Genomic DNA, 16,703 nt, shown 5'->3' with positions numbered 1-16,703 from the left:
CTCCACCCTGAGTCCTCCCCAGCTCCTCCCCAGCTCCTCCCCAGTTCCTCCCCAGCTCTACCCCAGCTCCTCCCTAAGTACTCCCCAGCTCCTCCCCAGCTCCTCCCTGAGTCCTCCCCAGCTCCTCCCCAGCTCCTCCCCAGCTCCACCCAGCTCCTCCCTGAGTCCTCCCCAGCTCCACCCTGAGTCCTCCCCAGCTCCTCCCCAGTTCCTCCCCAGCTCCTCCCCAGTTCCTCCCCAGCTCCACCCCAGCTCCTCCCTAAGTACTCCCCAGCTGCTCCCCAGCTCCTCCCTGAGTCCTCCCCAGCTCCTCCCCAGCTACTACCCAGCTCCTCCCCAGCTACTACCCAGCTCCTCCCCAGCACACCCTGAGTCCTCCCCTGCTCCTCACCAGCTCCTCCCCAGCACACTTTGAGTCCTCCCCAGCTCCTCCCCAGCTCCTCACCAGCTCCTCCCCTGCTCCTCCCCAGCACACCCTGAGTCCTCCCCAGCTCCTCCCCAGCTCCTCCCCAGCACACCCTGAGTCCTCCCCAGCTCCTCCCCAGATCCTCCCCTGCTCCTCCCCAGATCCTCCCCTGCTCCTCCCCAGCTCCTCCCCAGCACACCCTGAGTCCTTCCCAGCTCCTCCCCAGCTCCTCCCCAGCTCCATCCTGAGTCCTCCCCAGCTCCTCCCCAGCTCCTCCCCAGCTCCTCCCCTGCTCCTCCCCAGCACACCCTGAGTCCTCCCCAGCTCCTCCCCAGCTCCTCCCCAGCACACTTTGAGTCCTCCCCAGCTCCTCCCCAGATCCTCCCCAGCTCCTCCCCAGATCCTCCCCTGCTCCTCCCCAGCTCCTCCCCAGCACACCCTGAGTCCTTCCCAGCTCCTCCCCAGCTCCTCCCCAGCTCCATCCTGAGTCCTCCCCAGATCCTCCCCTGCTCCTCCCCAGATCCTCCCCAGCACACCCTGAGTCCTCCCCAGCTCCTCCCCAGCTCCTCCCCAGCACACACTGAGTCCTGCCCAGCTCCTCCCCAGATCCTCCCCTGCTCCTCCTCAGATCCTCCCCAGCACACCCTGAGTCCTCTCCAGCTCCTCCCCAGCTCCTCCCCAGCTCCACCCTGAGTCCTCCCCAGCTCCTCCCCAGCTCCATCCTGAGTCCTCCCCAGCTCCTCCCCAGCTCCTCCCCAGCACACTTTGAGTCCTCCCCAGCTCCTCCCCAGCTCTGGTGGGATCCACATTGGGCTTCAGCTTCAGGAGCTGGGAGGGGAGCAGGCATTTCAAATGGGACTGCATGCTTTGATGCTGCTGACCAGCCTGGGCCAGGAAGCTCCAGCCCTGCCCAGCACCAGCCTTGCCAGCCTGACCCCAGTGCAATCTGGTTCCATTCACAACGTGCGGGCCCCAAGGCACCTGGCAAGGCTCGGAAAGGGCCAGGCCACCTGCTCCTTGAGGAACCCCAGACCACTGCTGATTGAGCTCTCAGCCAGTGAGCAGAGTGCTCTTCCTCATGCCCACTCACCCCAAAATGTTCACCCCCCGAAGGACAAAGGCTCCAAAGCAGACTCTCGGCAGGGTCTGCCTCTCACAGAGTTGCCCTCTACTTTCCCTCAAGATCCTTCAAAGCACAGGACGCATGGCCCTCAGGGAGCAGGGACAGGGGACTGCCTCTTAGCAGCTGGGCACTCCTGCGGAGGCTCCTGGGGACACTCGTGCTTGCAGGTGTCGGGGCTCCTGCATGTTAACCTGCAGTTACACAAGGGCCCTGGGAGCCAACCCTAAGGCACGGCAGGAGCCCAGAGTCCCCCGTGAGAGGCCCTAACAGGCCACGCAGCAAGCCCAGAACATCCCCAAACCAGAGCCTCCAACCAGCTGGGCAGACACGCTCCGCACACAGCCAGTTCACAGCCTTTGTAAGTGTGTGTTCCTCTTAACCTAGCCGCCAGCCCATTACTGCAAACAACAGGCACTCAGGAAGAGGCCGGCCCCTAGAAGGAAGGTCGGGGAGAGAGCAGGGAAGAGGTGCATGTTGGGCAAGGTCAGCAGACCTGGGCAGCGGGGCGATGGGGTGCTCTGCCCACTGCAGGAGCCCTGGCCCTGGGGAGGACGGGCTGCAGCCAGCACAGGAGGCTGGCCACACCAGGCTGCGGGTGTCAGAGCTTCTGGGGCCAAATGGAGCCCACACCAGCCACCAGCAGCAGGGAGCCCGTGCCTGGGCCTGACTCGTCCTGCACGGTGTCCCCAAGGCCCCAAAGCATCTTCCCATGATGGGGCTCCCTGTGCCACACAGACAGACCTGGCACCCATGTGCCTCTGTGTCCATGTCATCGAAGGCATTGCAGCCTCAACAGGTCCTCTCCATGCACTGCTTTCCATTGTCCGGCAGGCGCCCGCTGCCCATCCCTGACCAAGGGTCATCGACCGCAAGCCACCGGTCAGCCCACTCGGCGAGTTCAGATCTGTGTGCAGACACTGCCCCTTTGGGGGTGGACACAGAGCGCTGCAGCCACGGCCAGAGGTCACTCTGTGCTCATGTTGAGGTTGCATCCTGGACATAGGACACGTGAGAATTGAAGAGCGTCCCGAAATGAACAGCCCTCACCAGAGACGGAGCAGAGCCACCTCCCCAGCAGAGCCACCTCCCCCAGGACCCTGCAATCCGCAGCCTGTGAGGAAGCCCCTGGCCACAGCGCTGGGCCAGAGGAAGGCCACTGAGCGACAGACTCCGTGACTCCCTGCGGGGCCTGCTCCAGCACCATGGGCTGTGGACGCTGGAAGCCCCACCCAGCAGGCCCACTTCCCCGAGATCCCAGGCCCTCAGCTCAGCGTCAGAGCTGGGGCCTGCCCGGGCTTCCCTCTGCCCACGCCCGTCACCCAGTTTCCCTCTGGGTCCTGTCTTCCTTCCCCACCCCCAGATCCTGCCTCCACCCCTAGTTCTCTCACCCTCCCCGACTGCCCCCCATCCTCCGCAGCCGGGCCCAGCCAGGTTCCCCGTGGTCTGCCGAAGCCGCCTCCTGACTCTGCCCCTGCCCCTGCCCCTGTCCCACGCCCTCAGCCACAGCCCCTCCTCAGAGGCTGGTCTGATGTCACTTCCACCCCCAGGCTCCCCCTCCTGTAGGTTTGCCGGCCTCTCTGAACCTCAGCCCTCTGCCCGCTCCCCTCGCCTGTGCCTGAGCCCGCTCCCCTGGGGGCACACCGAATCACATCTTCTCTCGGGGCTGTGCTGTGCCAGCAGCATCATCCCGTCCCTCGGGGCCACACACTGACCACTGGCGTCCTGCTCAGGTGTGGCCGCCTCAACCTCCGGCTGGCATTGCCCATGGCTGAACCGCTGGGCAGACCTGGCTCACGGCTGGGGCCTGTGGGCTCCTCACGCCTTTCACAGCCGGAGCAGTGTCAGGCAGGACTCGTCCCTGGGTCCTCCCGGTGTCCTCGGTCTGCACAGGGCAGAAGGTCCACTAACGTTCCCTGAATGTGGGGACATCCCTTTCCCGTGCCCAGGACTGGATTCCCACCTGGGTTTTATTTTCATCTCTTTCCTAAGGATCTAGGCGGCTTTGATCAGGATTCACAGAGATGGACTTCCTGGGACTCTGGGTTGGCCAGAAGAACCAGAGGCTTCAAAGGAAGGATTCGTCCTCCCAGTCACCAGTATCTACTCAGCTTGAAGCGCCAGGAAAGGATTCCGCCCACGAAGGTCAGAGTTTCCACATCAGCCTTCTCAGGAAGCCCAGAATCTGCCGATTGCTGCAGTGGCGTGGATAAAAGTAAGATCCACCCATACGTGTGTGTGCCTCGGACGAAGACTGTGGCCAAAGCAGCCTTCACCCCCTCTTTGAAAAGGAGCCTCCAAGCAGGCACTGTGGCACACGCCTGAAATCCCAACAGTTCAGGAGGCTGAGGCAGAAGGATGAGGAATTCAAGGCCAGCCTTCACAACTTAGTGAAGCCCTAAGCATCTTAGTGAGACTGCATCGAAAGTAAAAAATAAAAGGCTGGGAAGTGGCTTAATGGTCAGTGACCCTGGGCTCAATCCCAGCTCCAAATAAATGAAAAGAGAGACCTGCCCCAGAATGCAAGTTCCGTCTCCCCAACCTCCTCACTTCCCCAGGGCTGATCAAGAGCCCCTCACAGAAGGCGTCCCCTGGATTCCCACTTGGCATGGCGGTCAAGGAAGGCCGTTCCACTGGGCGGAGGCTGAGCGGCTCCCCCAGCGGCGAGTTCTGGGAGGTCAGGTACCTCACGGGCCTCCGATTCCTCAGCAGTCATAAGGAGACGTGGACCGGCCTTTGGGCTTCCCAGCCCCAGGCCTGGAATTGGATGCACTGCCCCCAGGAAAGGATGGAGCACAGCACTGGCTCCCAGCTGCTGGTCTTAGAGGAGCCCTAAGAAAGCAGGCCCAGGGGAGGCCCAGGCCTGAGTGCAGCGGGCAACCCAGCCTCTCAGGCCCGGCCACCTCCCACACCCCAAGCAGGCCTGAGTGAGGGGCCGGCTCCGCCTCGCCCAGAGCCTTCTGCTCTCCGCACTAGGCTCTTCCTTGAGAAACCTCTACTGAAGCCTGCCCTGGGCAGTGGGCTGTCCCAGCTGTGAGCCTACCTGGGCCACGCTTGGAGGAGGTCTGGTGATGGGCCAGGAGACCCCTCCAAGGAGGAAGGTCTGGGCCAGACCAGCCCAAGATGGGGGAGCCTCCCGATGATAGAGCAGCCCCGCCGGGCACCTGGGCACCAGCAGTGCCCAGGAATGGCTGCCTCAGGAGGACTGGACATGGCGTATGTACTGGCCGTCGATGTGGTGCAGCATGTGTCTGGACGTGGTGGCCCTGGAGCTGGGAAGCCCAATGTCAAGTCAGTGTCTCTTTATGGCTTCTGAGAAATCGGCCACTGAGTTACCTGAACTGCCCAGGTCCCAGAAGGACTCACGGCTGGTTCGCGACCTGGGGGCTCACACAGCAGCGAGTCGTGGTGCCATGGAGGAGGTCGGATGTGGTTCTGCTCAGATGCCTCACTCTAGAACTGTCTGTGGGCATGAGTACATTTTTGTTACTGTAACAGAATATCTGAGGCAGCGTAACTTTACAGAGAACAGAGGCTTGTCTAGCTCTCAGTCTTGGAGGCTGAAAGTGCAGAAGAGCCTCTGATGAGAGCCCCTGGGTGTGAGCACATGAAGGAGAGAGATCACACTATCAGACAGGAAGCCAGGGAGCACTGAGGGTCAGATTGCTGTCACCACAAGTCACTCTCCTGAGAGCCACGAGGCTCGCGTGTCCCCTTCCTGCTGAGGAGTGTCATTCTGGCTGTCCGTGGCTGCCGTCCTCCCCCTAGTGTGCTCACTGCTTCCTGCAGGCTGCTCTCTGGCCCGCCTCCTCCAGGCAGATGCTCACCTTTCCGCTCTGCAAATGGCACAGAAGGGCCAGAGAGCCAAAGCCCAGGGCTGTGGGGGCTGCCAGGGGTCCTGTGCCTGGGGGTCTTTCTTCAGCCTGCCTCTCAGCCGAATCCTGCCCCCTTCCCCGTCATCCCCTGGTCCCCAGGATCTCGCCTTCTCCTCAGGAGGGATGTGGCCCCAAGGAAGGAAACGGCAGGTGCGGAGGCGTCAGCAGCAAGTGGACATGTAAAGACGGGCTGAGTCTCTGCACACCTGCCACGGCAACACAGACACCAAGTTAGACACTAGCCGGGCAAGTGTCACATCTGCGGCCCCAGGGGCTCTGGAGGCTGGGGCAGGAGGATCCCAGGTTCAAAGCCAGCTTCGGCAATAGCATGGTGCTAAGCAACTCAGTGAGGCAGACCCTGTCTCTAAATACAAGGCAGAGTAGGGCTGGGGGAGTGGCTCAGTGGTCAAGTGCCCCTGGGTTCAATACCTGGAACCAAAATAAATAAATAAATCCATTCACAATAGCATCAAAAAAAATGCATAGGGATAAATCTAACAGAAGGAACGTAAAACCTACACTCTAAACACTACGTGACGTTGCTGAGATAAACTTAAGAAGGTCTGTTAGGGAGCCCGGTTCTCAGCGCTCGGAGGAGGCAGGGGGTGGAGGAGGCAGCGTGCAGAGCCTCAGTGGCCTGGGACGCTCCTCCTAACGAGGCCCGCTGCCCGCCCCACCTGGAGCTCCCTGGCCCCGAAGAGACTGGCCGCCACTTCCAGCGGTTCCACACGTTACTTGCCTCTGGGCACCTGGACCCCAGGATGAAGGACCAGCCGGAGCACTGAAGGCGAAGCGGCTGACCCAGGACCATGAGGCCCAGGGGGTGGAGGTCGCGGTTGTCAACACGGCTTTCACGGCTGGATTCTTTCTGAGATCGAGGAGACGCGGCTCAACATTGGCAAGATATCAGAGCACGTGGAGGAAGCAAAGAAACTCTAGAGTATCATCCTCTCTGCACCAATTCCAGAGCCAAACACCAAGGATGACCTTGAGGAGCTCACAATGGAGACCAAGAAAAGGGCCAACAGTGTCGGGAACAAACTGAAGAGCTGGAGAGGCACAGTGAAGAGGTGGGGTCCGCTCATCAGCAGGCCTTCTCTCTCGGAAGTCTGTGGAGGCGATGACCAGGTACAATGAGGCTCGGGGGGACTTTGGGAACACAGCCAAGGGCGAACCCAGGCAGCTGGTGATGACTGGCAACAAGACAAGGCAGAGGAGTGGAGGAGATGCTGCCAAGTGGCCGCCTGCCATCTCACTTCTGGGATCACCGACTCCCAGATTCCCAAGCAAGCCGTCAGGGAGACCGAGGGTGGGCATAAGGACATTGGGAGGCTGCAGAGCAGCCTTAAGAACTGCCTGACACGTGTATGGACAGTGCCACGCTGGTGGAGGACCAGTGCCAGAGGTTAGATGGCCTAGAGCTGGACGTCATGAACACAGTGGACGGTGTGAGAAGGCACGAGATAAAACTCCAAGAGCTGTGAACTACCAGAGTCAGGCCCGGGAGAAATCGATGACCATCACTGTGATGGTGGTCGTTCTGCTGGGCACCTTAGCCTCCATCCCTGGACTTTCCGTTGGGCTGCGTGAGTGGCCTGCGGGGCTGCTGCTCCGAGATCACCTGATCTCACTGCAGCCTTGCGGGACCACCTTTGTCTTCAGATGGAAATGGAGTCTGAACGGCCTTCCTGAGGCTGACCTACAGTCAGTCCATCCCTGGAAGAATCTACCTGCCTGATGAACCCCGAGTTCTCCTCCAAACCCACTCCTGCCCCAGCAACTGAAGGGCCTTTCCTCCTGGGCCCCAGGACTGACCCAGCTTTTTCCCTCCTGGCTGTGCCCGATTAAGCCTTGCACCTTGGAAAGAGACGGTCCCAAGTGCTGCGTCTTCTACCCCATGGAGGATTCTCCCAGAAACGACAGGCATTTTTCTAGGGGAGTATCTTTAACAAAGCAGAGGGATGCTCCTAGATTTGGCAGCAGGAGGGTTAGATGGGAGACTCTGCGTGGCAGGATGCCGGTCCTGTCGGTCCTGAAAACCTGAGTGGTTGGCCAATGCCATTTGGGTTCAAAAGGTTGACTTGCTTGAAATTAAACTTCAAATCAAGCTTCTAGTAGGATCCACCTGGGGGCCAATTTGGTCTTTCTTTATGTTATGTTCTCACGTTTACTCAAAGAGGGACCAGGATGACCGTCTTCTGACGTGGCCATTTTCAAAGTCTGAGGATTTGGAATACTTGTTTCCCTGTGAGTTTGGGAAATGGCTTTTTGCCTTTGGAGTGACTCTTTGTGAAGCCAAAATCAACCAGGGACTTAAAATTGGGCTGGGGCCAAGGTGCTAGAATCTCAGACTCTGAAAAGGTCTCGTAAGGCTGAGTGTTCAGTCACTCATGTGTTCAGGGGTATTTTTAGAAGTGTGTATGTGAGGTGCATGAACGTATATGTGCCTGCTTCTCAGGAAATAGGAAACTAGAGAAGGAAGATACTATGACCTCAGAAAAAATAAATAAATAAATAAAAATTTAAAAAAAAAACTTTTTTTGAGCTAGACTAAAAATTAGGTAAGTTGCATTTTTTTACCTACAAATGAATCATGGTAGAAATAGGATCCTCTTATGTCATCCACAAAGTTGTTTTCTAGAAGAAAACTGGGAGAATCAAATGAGATATGCAGACTGAGGACTGAGCTGGTTTCCGGTTTCTGTGCAGCAGGTAGAGTGGATCCTGACACCTTTCCCTACCAGCTGCCTCTGCTTGGCTCCCCTGGGACATCCCACAGCAACCCACGTGACCTAGGGGTGTCCTGCTGTGGGCTGGGTGAGTTGGGAGAGACCCAGGGCTACCTGCCACTGGGTGAAGGAGCTTGACAAGTCCTTGGCTCCCCAGTTCTTGGCACAGAGGAAGCAGCATCCAGGAAATCTTCGTGTAGTGGCTGCTAAGCTGTGGGTAGCCTTAGATCTCTGCCAGGCTCCCTGACTTGGGTGTCGCTGTGTCTCAGCTTTGACTGTAAAGCTAAGGCAAAGAGAGCACCTGGTCCAGGCCTGCCCACTAGCTCCTGTGCAAAGGCTCCTCTGCTCTCACTACCCAGCATCAGACAGAGCCTGAGGGGCGCCCTCTCCCCTTGGCTGAGACGGGAGAAGTCAGGCTGCAGCTGCAGGCCTTCACCGTCAGCCGAGACCAAGGCCTGGGGGTTAATGTTTGGAGTGCAACACATGAAGGGTCTTTGTATTTTTTTAAATGTAAATTTGATTATTTTATTGCTGATTTAAAAATAAATGACTTTCTAATGATTGAAAAAAGAAAGAAGAAGAAGGTCTGGGTAATAGGAGGGTGTCCCGAGGTCATGGGTTGAGAGACTTGACCTGGTTTCCATGACAGTCGTACCCTGACGCCCTACAGGTTCAACGTGATCCCTCCGGAACCCCAGCTGAGGTCTCTGCAGAAGCTGAGAAGCTGGTTCTGAGAGTCATATGCAACAACCAGGGACCAGAACAGCCAAAATTATCTGGAAAAGAAGAGAACTGGAGGCAGCAAGGTGGCTTTGAACAGTGGGAGGCTGCCCTCTCAGTCCAGAGGCCACAAGCTGCAAATGGAGGCACTGGCTGGGCTCCCTCTGCAGGCTCCAGAGAGGGCCCTTCCTCCCTGTCCAGCCCCTGGTCCTGGCCGCGGGGCTAAGCACCCTCAGCGTTTCCCAGACTGCCCCATCACAGGACCGGGGCACCCAATGTGTGCTGTGAAGACCTGGGGAGGGTTAGACCTTTCCTGCTGTGTCACATGTGGGCTTGGGATGTGCCCTAGAAATGGCCCTATAAGAAGGAAGTGCTGTTCTCAGGTGGAGAAGGCTCACCTCCTGACCCCAGGCCTCAGGCCACGCCTCCAATCCCTGGGTGTTTGTCCACGGTGGGCTGCAGGTTCTCAGGGCCATCTCAGACTTGCTGAGCCCGACTAAAGGGAGCACCTGACCCCACCCCCACCCCACCTTCAGCACCACTCAGCTGCCCAGCGTCCCTCCCTGGGAAACATTCATGCAGAACCCGCCTGCCCTGCTGCTGCCCGCTGTGCCGGTGTGGGGCTCCAACCCTCCCGCATTCCCAGCCCAGACAAATCTTCTCAGAAGGTCCGTGAGACCTCCACTGAAGGGACCGTCCACTCTCGAGGGCCCAGTGACAGAAACCGCGCCTCCTCCATAACCATGGATATCCCTAACCCACGGGCAGCTGACCCTGACCCTCGGCTGCCCTGGGAGTTGGGGGGTCCCTCTGAGCACCCCCCAGCCTCGGCTCAGCCCCACCCACTGGTTTCATCCCGTCTGCCTGGGCCCTGAGGTCGGCCTGGACTCCAGACAAGCCAGGCCCTGGCCTCTGAATCTCCTCCATTCTCGGCAGCCCTGTGGGCTCCAGGGCTCTCGAGGTGGCCCTTGAATGATCTCTGCCCATCAGGCCCAGAACACAGCCCCAGCCTCCTGTTGCTGAAGGCCGGTCTCTGTCTGGGCGGAGGCCACACCCACCACAGGATGAGAAGCAGCCACCTCAGCCATCTTGTGGGCCCAGCTGCACAGCCTGTCCCTAAGGGCCCAGTGGTGAAGAGAGAGGAGACTGGACGGTGACAAAGGACAGAGCCTCTGCCTGCTGGGAGGAAAGGCGCCCTGCCTGACTGGGTGCTAGGAATGATCAGGGTCTCGACAGCCTCAGGGTCTGAGAAGGTCATTCTGCATTGACCAGCAAAAGGGCAATAGGAATTTCTAAGCAGCAACAACATCTGGAGGGCCAGACACGCAGCAGCCCCCTCAGGATGAGGGGGTCCTCGTCACACACAGCCACAGCCCAGTGTTAACAGCGCGGCCAGGCAGGGCCTGGCCACCTCCCGCCCGAGGGCACGTGCTCTTCTGGTATTTCGTTTATCATTTCCATCAACGCCTTCCACAGATTGACCCCCTGACCCTGGAATCTCACACTGTCACTCATCATAAGTGAATTTATCAACACGGACGTCATCAGAATACACATGAGAGTTTTAACTGTTGGCATACGAAATTACTTCATTTTCATGCTTCAAAAAAATCCAATTTTGCATAATAAATAATGATAAGGGCCAGTTGACAATTACCTAGGTGGGAAGGGCTGTGGAAATGACTGGAATTTCAATAGCCTCTGAGGAGCTGTCTGGAGGCTGCTGGAGTGATCGGCTGCTGGTGATCCCCCCGTGGTGGGGTGAGCACAAAGCTCCACACTGTCGATTGGCACTCACCTATTAGTAATTTCCCCCTGTGACACAGACTTAGATGCAGTCAGGCAAATATTAAAATTAATCAGGCTATTATTTTAATGCAGAAAAATGACAGCTTGTCTGGAAAAAAATCTCATGGCCAGACCCCTACCCACACAATCACACACACACACACACACACACACACACACACACACAAAATCCCATTCCACCACTGGGCCTGCCCTGCTCACGAGGGACCTGTCACCCACGGTGGACCAGCAACTGGGGATAGTGTTTGCCCTCAGCCTGATCCACTCAGATGGGGAATAATCTCACCCAAGAGAGAAATGAGGGCACAATTTGCTGTCACTTTCCAAGGACAGCAGTGACCAGGACGTCGCAGTGCAGTTTGCCTGGTGAGCGGGTGAGCAGTGATCCAGATGTGACTTGAGAATGGCCGCACCTGCACTTCTGGCCTAGTCACTGTATCTGAGAAGGGCTCACAGAGAGGCCCTGTCCCCATCATCCCCTTCCCCTTCTTCGAGGGCCAAGAGCCCGTGTGCCTCTGGCTTCTCCTTCTGACGGGACTTCAGCTGGTGACCTGTCAGTGGTCCCCTCTGACCGGGCCTCTCGTGACATCCACAGTGATTTTAAAAAGGGCAATGATTGGAAGACTTTGGAACAAGTAACTCACACCCTCTTGATCAATCCTAAAGGCACTAAATCTTCTTGTCTTTGAAAATAAACACACAAACAAAACGTTTTTCTATGCTGCAACCCTCCTGTCTGTGGGGGGCTCAGTGGGCCCACCCCACTGTTGGAAGGTCCCTTTGTCAGGATCACCAGGGCACTCAGCACTCAGGTCGCCACGCAGGCAGCCCCACGCTCTGGGGTTCGGAGGCGGGAGACGAGGGTTCTGAGGAAGTCGGGCTCTGACTGGAGGAGCAGCTGGCCCTGCGGGGCACCCCTTCCCTTCACCCTCCCAGCTGGAGAAAGGGCCGCTCACAAGTCTGCTTGAAGCCAGGGGACACACGAGGAGTGCAGGGGTCCTCAGGGACTTCATCTTGGCCAACATCTGCAGAGGACGGTGCCAACTTCTTCAGTGAAACTATTTTAACACCGTAAGCCATGTCATGAGGGGCTGCCTCAGGTCAGGATGGGTCAATGGGGGCTCGTGGCAGAACCCCCACTTCGTGCCCTGGTGATAAACAGCACGAGACACCACGACTCAGTTTTTCACCACTCCGACCAAGAAAACTGACGAGGACAATTACAAGAGGAAGAGTTGATTTGGGGTCCGTGGTTTTGGAGGTCTCAGTCCGTGGATGGCCAACTCCATCGCTCTAGGCCCAGGTGAGGCAGCACGTCGCGGTGAAAGTGTGCGGCAGAGGAAGCTGCCTGAGCCCCACCCTGGAAGCAGAGAGAGAGCCCTGCTCAACAAGGAACCCACAGAAGCCCCAGAGTCCTGCCTCCAGGGACCCCTCCTGCAGCCACACCCTATCTGCCCACAGCTACCACCTGTCAACCCCATCAGAGGATTGGTGCCCTGGTCAGGATAAGGCTCTCCAACCCAATCAGTGCCCCTTCCCACATTGTCTCACACATTAAATTCTGGGGACACCTCACATCTAAACCACAAAACACAAAGGACTGGGAAGCATTTTGTAAAAGAAAGATGAGTTACTCAGTCCCAGCAGCTAAGGAGGCTGAGACAGGAGGATCTCGAGTTCAAAGCCAGCCTCAGCAATGGTGAGACACTAAGCAACTCAGTGAGATCCTGTCTCTAAATAAAATACAAAATAGGGCAGGAGATGTGGCTCAGTGGCCAAGGGCCCCTGAGTTTGATCTCTGATACCAAAAAAAAAAAAGAGTTTCTCAGGAGGCTGAGGCAGGAGGATTACAACTTCAAAGACAGCCTGGGCAACAAGTGAGGCCCTGCCTCAAAATTTTATAACTTTTAAAAGGGCTGAGATGTAGCTCAATCATGGAGCTGGGTTCCATTCCCAAACCAGAAAAAAAAAGAAGAATGATAACAAGTTATTAATAAGATGAAATAAAGACAAATAACTTCCCAAGAGAGGGTGTCAGCTCTGCACAAACCACAGCTTAGAGCTAAAAGGCTGCAGAGAAGCGGGGCCTGAGGTCAAGGTGAGGAGTGGTCTGCACAAAGCAGGGTCTACCCAGTGAGTATGTACCCAAATGTGGTGCATCTTCCCTAAAGAGGAGGGAGACAGAAGACATGTCCCCGAACACCCCCCTTCTCTTCTCCCAAAACCTGCCGAGTCAAGGGACACAGGGCAAGCCTGGGCTGCAGTGTCGGACACACACCGTCTTGAAGGACTGCCTTCCCTCTTACAGTGGGAACCAGGGCCAGTCAGTGTCCCCTGGAGAAAGCCACTTTCCTGCATTGCCCAGGACAGCTGCTCCTCGGGATGCTGGTCACACCAGCAGACTAAGCAAGCTGATGCCCGTGAGGACAGCCCTCCCCCGTGGTGAGTGGGCAGACCTGCAGGCACTGGGTGAGGACAGGTGTCACTCATCCTGCTGGTGTCCTTGGAAAAACACCGCGAGGGACAGATGTGCTGCCCTTCAGTCTGCTGCCATCAAACTCTTCTTGGGGCAGTCACTGATGTCTAGTAAGTGCTCCCCAATAAATCTGTCTCACAGGCTGCCTCTGGCACTTTGGCCTCCCACTTCCCTACCACACCTGGGCTGTGGACGAGACAGTGGTCTACACAGAGAGTGCTCAACACAGAGAGTGGTCCAAGAGCCTGGTCTACACAGAGCATGGTGCATTAGCCAGCTTTTCACTGCTGTGACAAAATACCGGAGGAAACTTCTCCTACAGGAGGGGAGAGTGACATGGGCTCGCGGTTCAGAGGTCTCCCAAAGAGTTGGCTGGCTCCGTTGTGTTGGGCTGGTGGCAAGTAAAACATGGTGGAGAGAGGGCATGGGAGAGGAGAGTTGCCCCTCCTGGAGGCCAGGGAGTGGGGAGGAAGGAGAAAGGGGGGGCGGTGGGGCAAGGCGGGAACAGCCCTTCTAAGACACATTCCGGAGCCCACTCGTCCAGCGAGGCCCAGGGCCTGGTTCCCACCACCTTCCAGTGACTTCATCAGTATGAACTTCTGGACTAACTGTTCCACTCACGAGGTCAGAGCTCTCGTGACGGGTCACTTCTCTGCACTGGGGACCCGCCTTCCACACGTGAGCCCTTGGGGACATTTTACTTCCAAACCATCTGCAGCAAATGGTCTCCACAGAGTGTGGTCCCCACAGAGTGGTATACACAGCACGTGGTCTACACAGCATCTCACAAGGGTCCCGGTGGTATGTGGCCCACCCTAGCCAGTCTGGGATTTGGTGGTCAGGCACAGGGACAGGCACATGTCTGTTTGTCTCAGGTGATCTGTGGTTGGATTAGGAGGGACAAATCTCCCCTGACCAGTGCTGGTCTTTGGAGACCCGGGGCACAGGTGGCTGCCAGAGGCTGTGGACCAGGTGTCCATGTATCACTGTGGTGCTCACGTGCAGAAGGCCCTGGGGTGTGGCAGGTGGTGGCCAGGTACCTTCTGACTAGGGGACCCTGCACAGTGCGGGCAGGAACCTTGGGGGATGTTTGCCCTCCCAGAGCAGGGCGAGGGCCAAGGGGAGTTCCAGCCCCACACCAGCTGTGTGCCCACCAGAGGGCCTGACTCTGGGTGCCCTGGCCCTTTCAGCCTGCCAAATGGACAGTGCCCAAGATCTCGGCACGTCACTACAGAGATACTGAGCAGGTGCCTGGGAGCCTGGCCACCAGCCGCCCCTCTCTCCCTCTTCCCCTGGCTCTTCCCCACCAAAACAGACACCATCTCAGAGGGTCCCAGCCCCCGCACACTCCGATGCTCAGGGGGCACTTCTCACTGATGCCTGGACCCCCCCCTCTACCCAGCCTGGCACACACCGCAAGCCCTTCTGCAGGGCCAGCCTTGACAGGACCGTCGGCAGGTTGAGGGGCAATGGGCTCCTTCCCACCCTGTGTCCCACCCTGTGGCTGGTCAGAAAGCGTCACAAGAGACTCTCTGGACTGTGTGGATGGCAGCGGCCCACGGGGGGGTGGGGGGAAGCAGGACACAGTCCTCGGGTAGGCGGTAGCCTCAGAGGTCAGTATTGAGAGAGACCAAGACAGGGAGAGAGACAGACAGACAGAGAGAGAAAGAGAGGAGAGACAGGGTCAGAGAGCAGGAGAGACAGAGAGGAGAGAAAATCAGAGAGCAGGAGAGACACAGAGATGTGCCCTTCTAGGATCCACCCCAGGGTCCCCTCAGCCGACACCCGCTCTCAGAAGTGCACAGCACCTGGTCTGTGGTTCAGCCAGTGAAAACGTGCAGGAAGCACACACCTCACACACTCACACAGCACATGTGCTAGGAGCTAGGCCAGCGGCACAACACCATGGCCAAAGACTCCACCACACTCCTTTACACCTGGACTCCAGGTTTCCAGTTAAAAAAATAAAATTTTCCAGTTAAAAAAATAATAAAAAATTGGAAAAAAAGAAAAAGAACGGAACTGAATGGAGTTTAAAACAGGGGAAGTGCATTTGGTGTGTGCAGAATGAGGCAAGGTCTCTTCCCTGACCAAGTTTTCAGGTGAAACACAGAAACACCTGCCAGACCAAATGGCTTGTCACACATCCCAGCAAGGCATTTCAGAGTTTAGAAAAAGGAGGGACGTATTGTGACCTGGCAACTGCAACAGCAGGGGCGGCAAGGTATGTGTGGTCTCCGTCTATTCCCTGTTCCTGTGACAAAATACCTGAGGTGGCCTACTTCATATAAAGAAGAGGTTTAACTAGCTCACAGTCCTAGAGGGCCAGACTCTAAGTTTGGGCAGGCTTCTTGGTTCGTCCTCTAGAGAAGGCCTCTTGCCCTCTGCAGCACATCACACTGGGGCACTGGTCATGTCCCAAGACGCGCCCAGATTCATGAGATAGAGACAGCTCCCCTAGAGAGACCAGCTATATGAGAGAGAGATACAAACCACAAGAGAGATAGAGTACAGCTCCATGAGAGAAAGACAAACTACATGAGACAGAGACAAGCTCCATGAGAGAGAGAGACCAGCTACATGAGAGAGAGACTAGCTCCATGAGAGAGAGAGACCAGCTCGATGAGAGAGAACAGATCCAAGAGAGACACCAGCTCCACAAGAGAGATAGAGTCCAGCTCAATGAGACAGAGAGACCAGATAGATGAGAGAAAGAGACCAACTACATGAGAGAGAGACCAGCTCCACAAGAGAGATAGAGTCCAGCTCCATAATAGAGACTAACTCCATGAGAGAGAGACCAGCTCCATAAGAGAGACCAGCTCCACGAGAGAGAGACCAGCTTGATGAAAGAGAGAGACAAGCTCCATGAGAGAGACCAGCTCCATGAGAGAGACCAGCACCATGAGAGAGACCAGCTCCATGAGAGACAGAGACCAGCTCCATGAGAGAGATGAGCTCCATGAGAGAGAGATAAGCTCCATGAGAGAGACGAGCTCCATGAGAGAGAGATAAGCTCCATGAGAGAGACGAGCTCCATGAGAGAGAGATAAGCTCCATGGGAAAGACCGGCTCCATGAGAGAGAGATTAGCTCCCTGAGAGAGAGAGAGACCAGCTCCATGAGAGAGAGACCAGCTCCATGAAAGAGAGAGAGACCAGCTCCATGAGAGAGAGACCAGCTCCATGAGAGAGAGAGAGACCAGCTCCATGGGAGAGACCAGCTCCATGAGAGACAGACAAGCTCCATGAGAGAGAGAGACAGGCTCCATGAGACAGAGACCAGCTCCATGGGAGAGAGACAACCTCCATGAGAGAGACCAGCTCCCTGAGAGAGAGACCAGCTCCATGAGAGAGAAACCAGCTCCATGAGAGAGAGAGCAGCTCCATGAGAGAGACCAGCTTCATAAGAGAGAGACCACATCCATGAGAGAGACCAGCTCCATGAGAGAGAGAGAGCAGCTCCATGAGAGAGACCAGCACCACGAGAGGGAACAGATCCATGAGAGAGAGACCAGCTCAATGAGACAGAGAGAACAGCTTCATGAGAGAGACCAGCTCCATGAGAAA

At 57.0% G+C, this 16,703-nt stretch overlaps 1 pseudogene; it reads left to right on the top strand.

The window, feature by feature from the left end:
* The first annotated feature begins 4,737 nt into the window (after positions 1 to 4,737).
* LOC144372655 (syntaxin-3 pseudogene) lies at positions 4,738 to 7,139 on the top strand (annotated as a pseudogene).
* The last annotated feature ends 9,564 nt before the right edge of the window (positions 7,140 to 16,703 follow it).

The sequence above is a fragment of the Ictidomys tridecemlineatus genome, unplaced genomic scaffold (genome assembly GCF_052094955.1).
Source record: "Ictidomys tridecemlineatus isolate mIctTri1 unplaced genomic scaffold, mIctTri1.hap1 Scaffold_1414, whole genome shotgun sequence".
Lineage (NCBI taxonomy): Eukaryota > Metazoa > Chordata > Mammalia > Rodentia > Sciuridae > Ictidomys > Ictidomys tridecemlineatus.
This window is presented reverse-complemented; position numbering and strand designations above follow the sequence as displayed.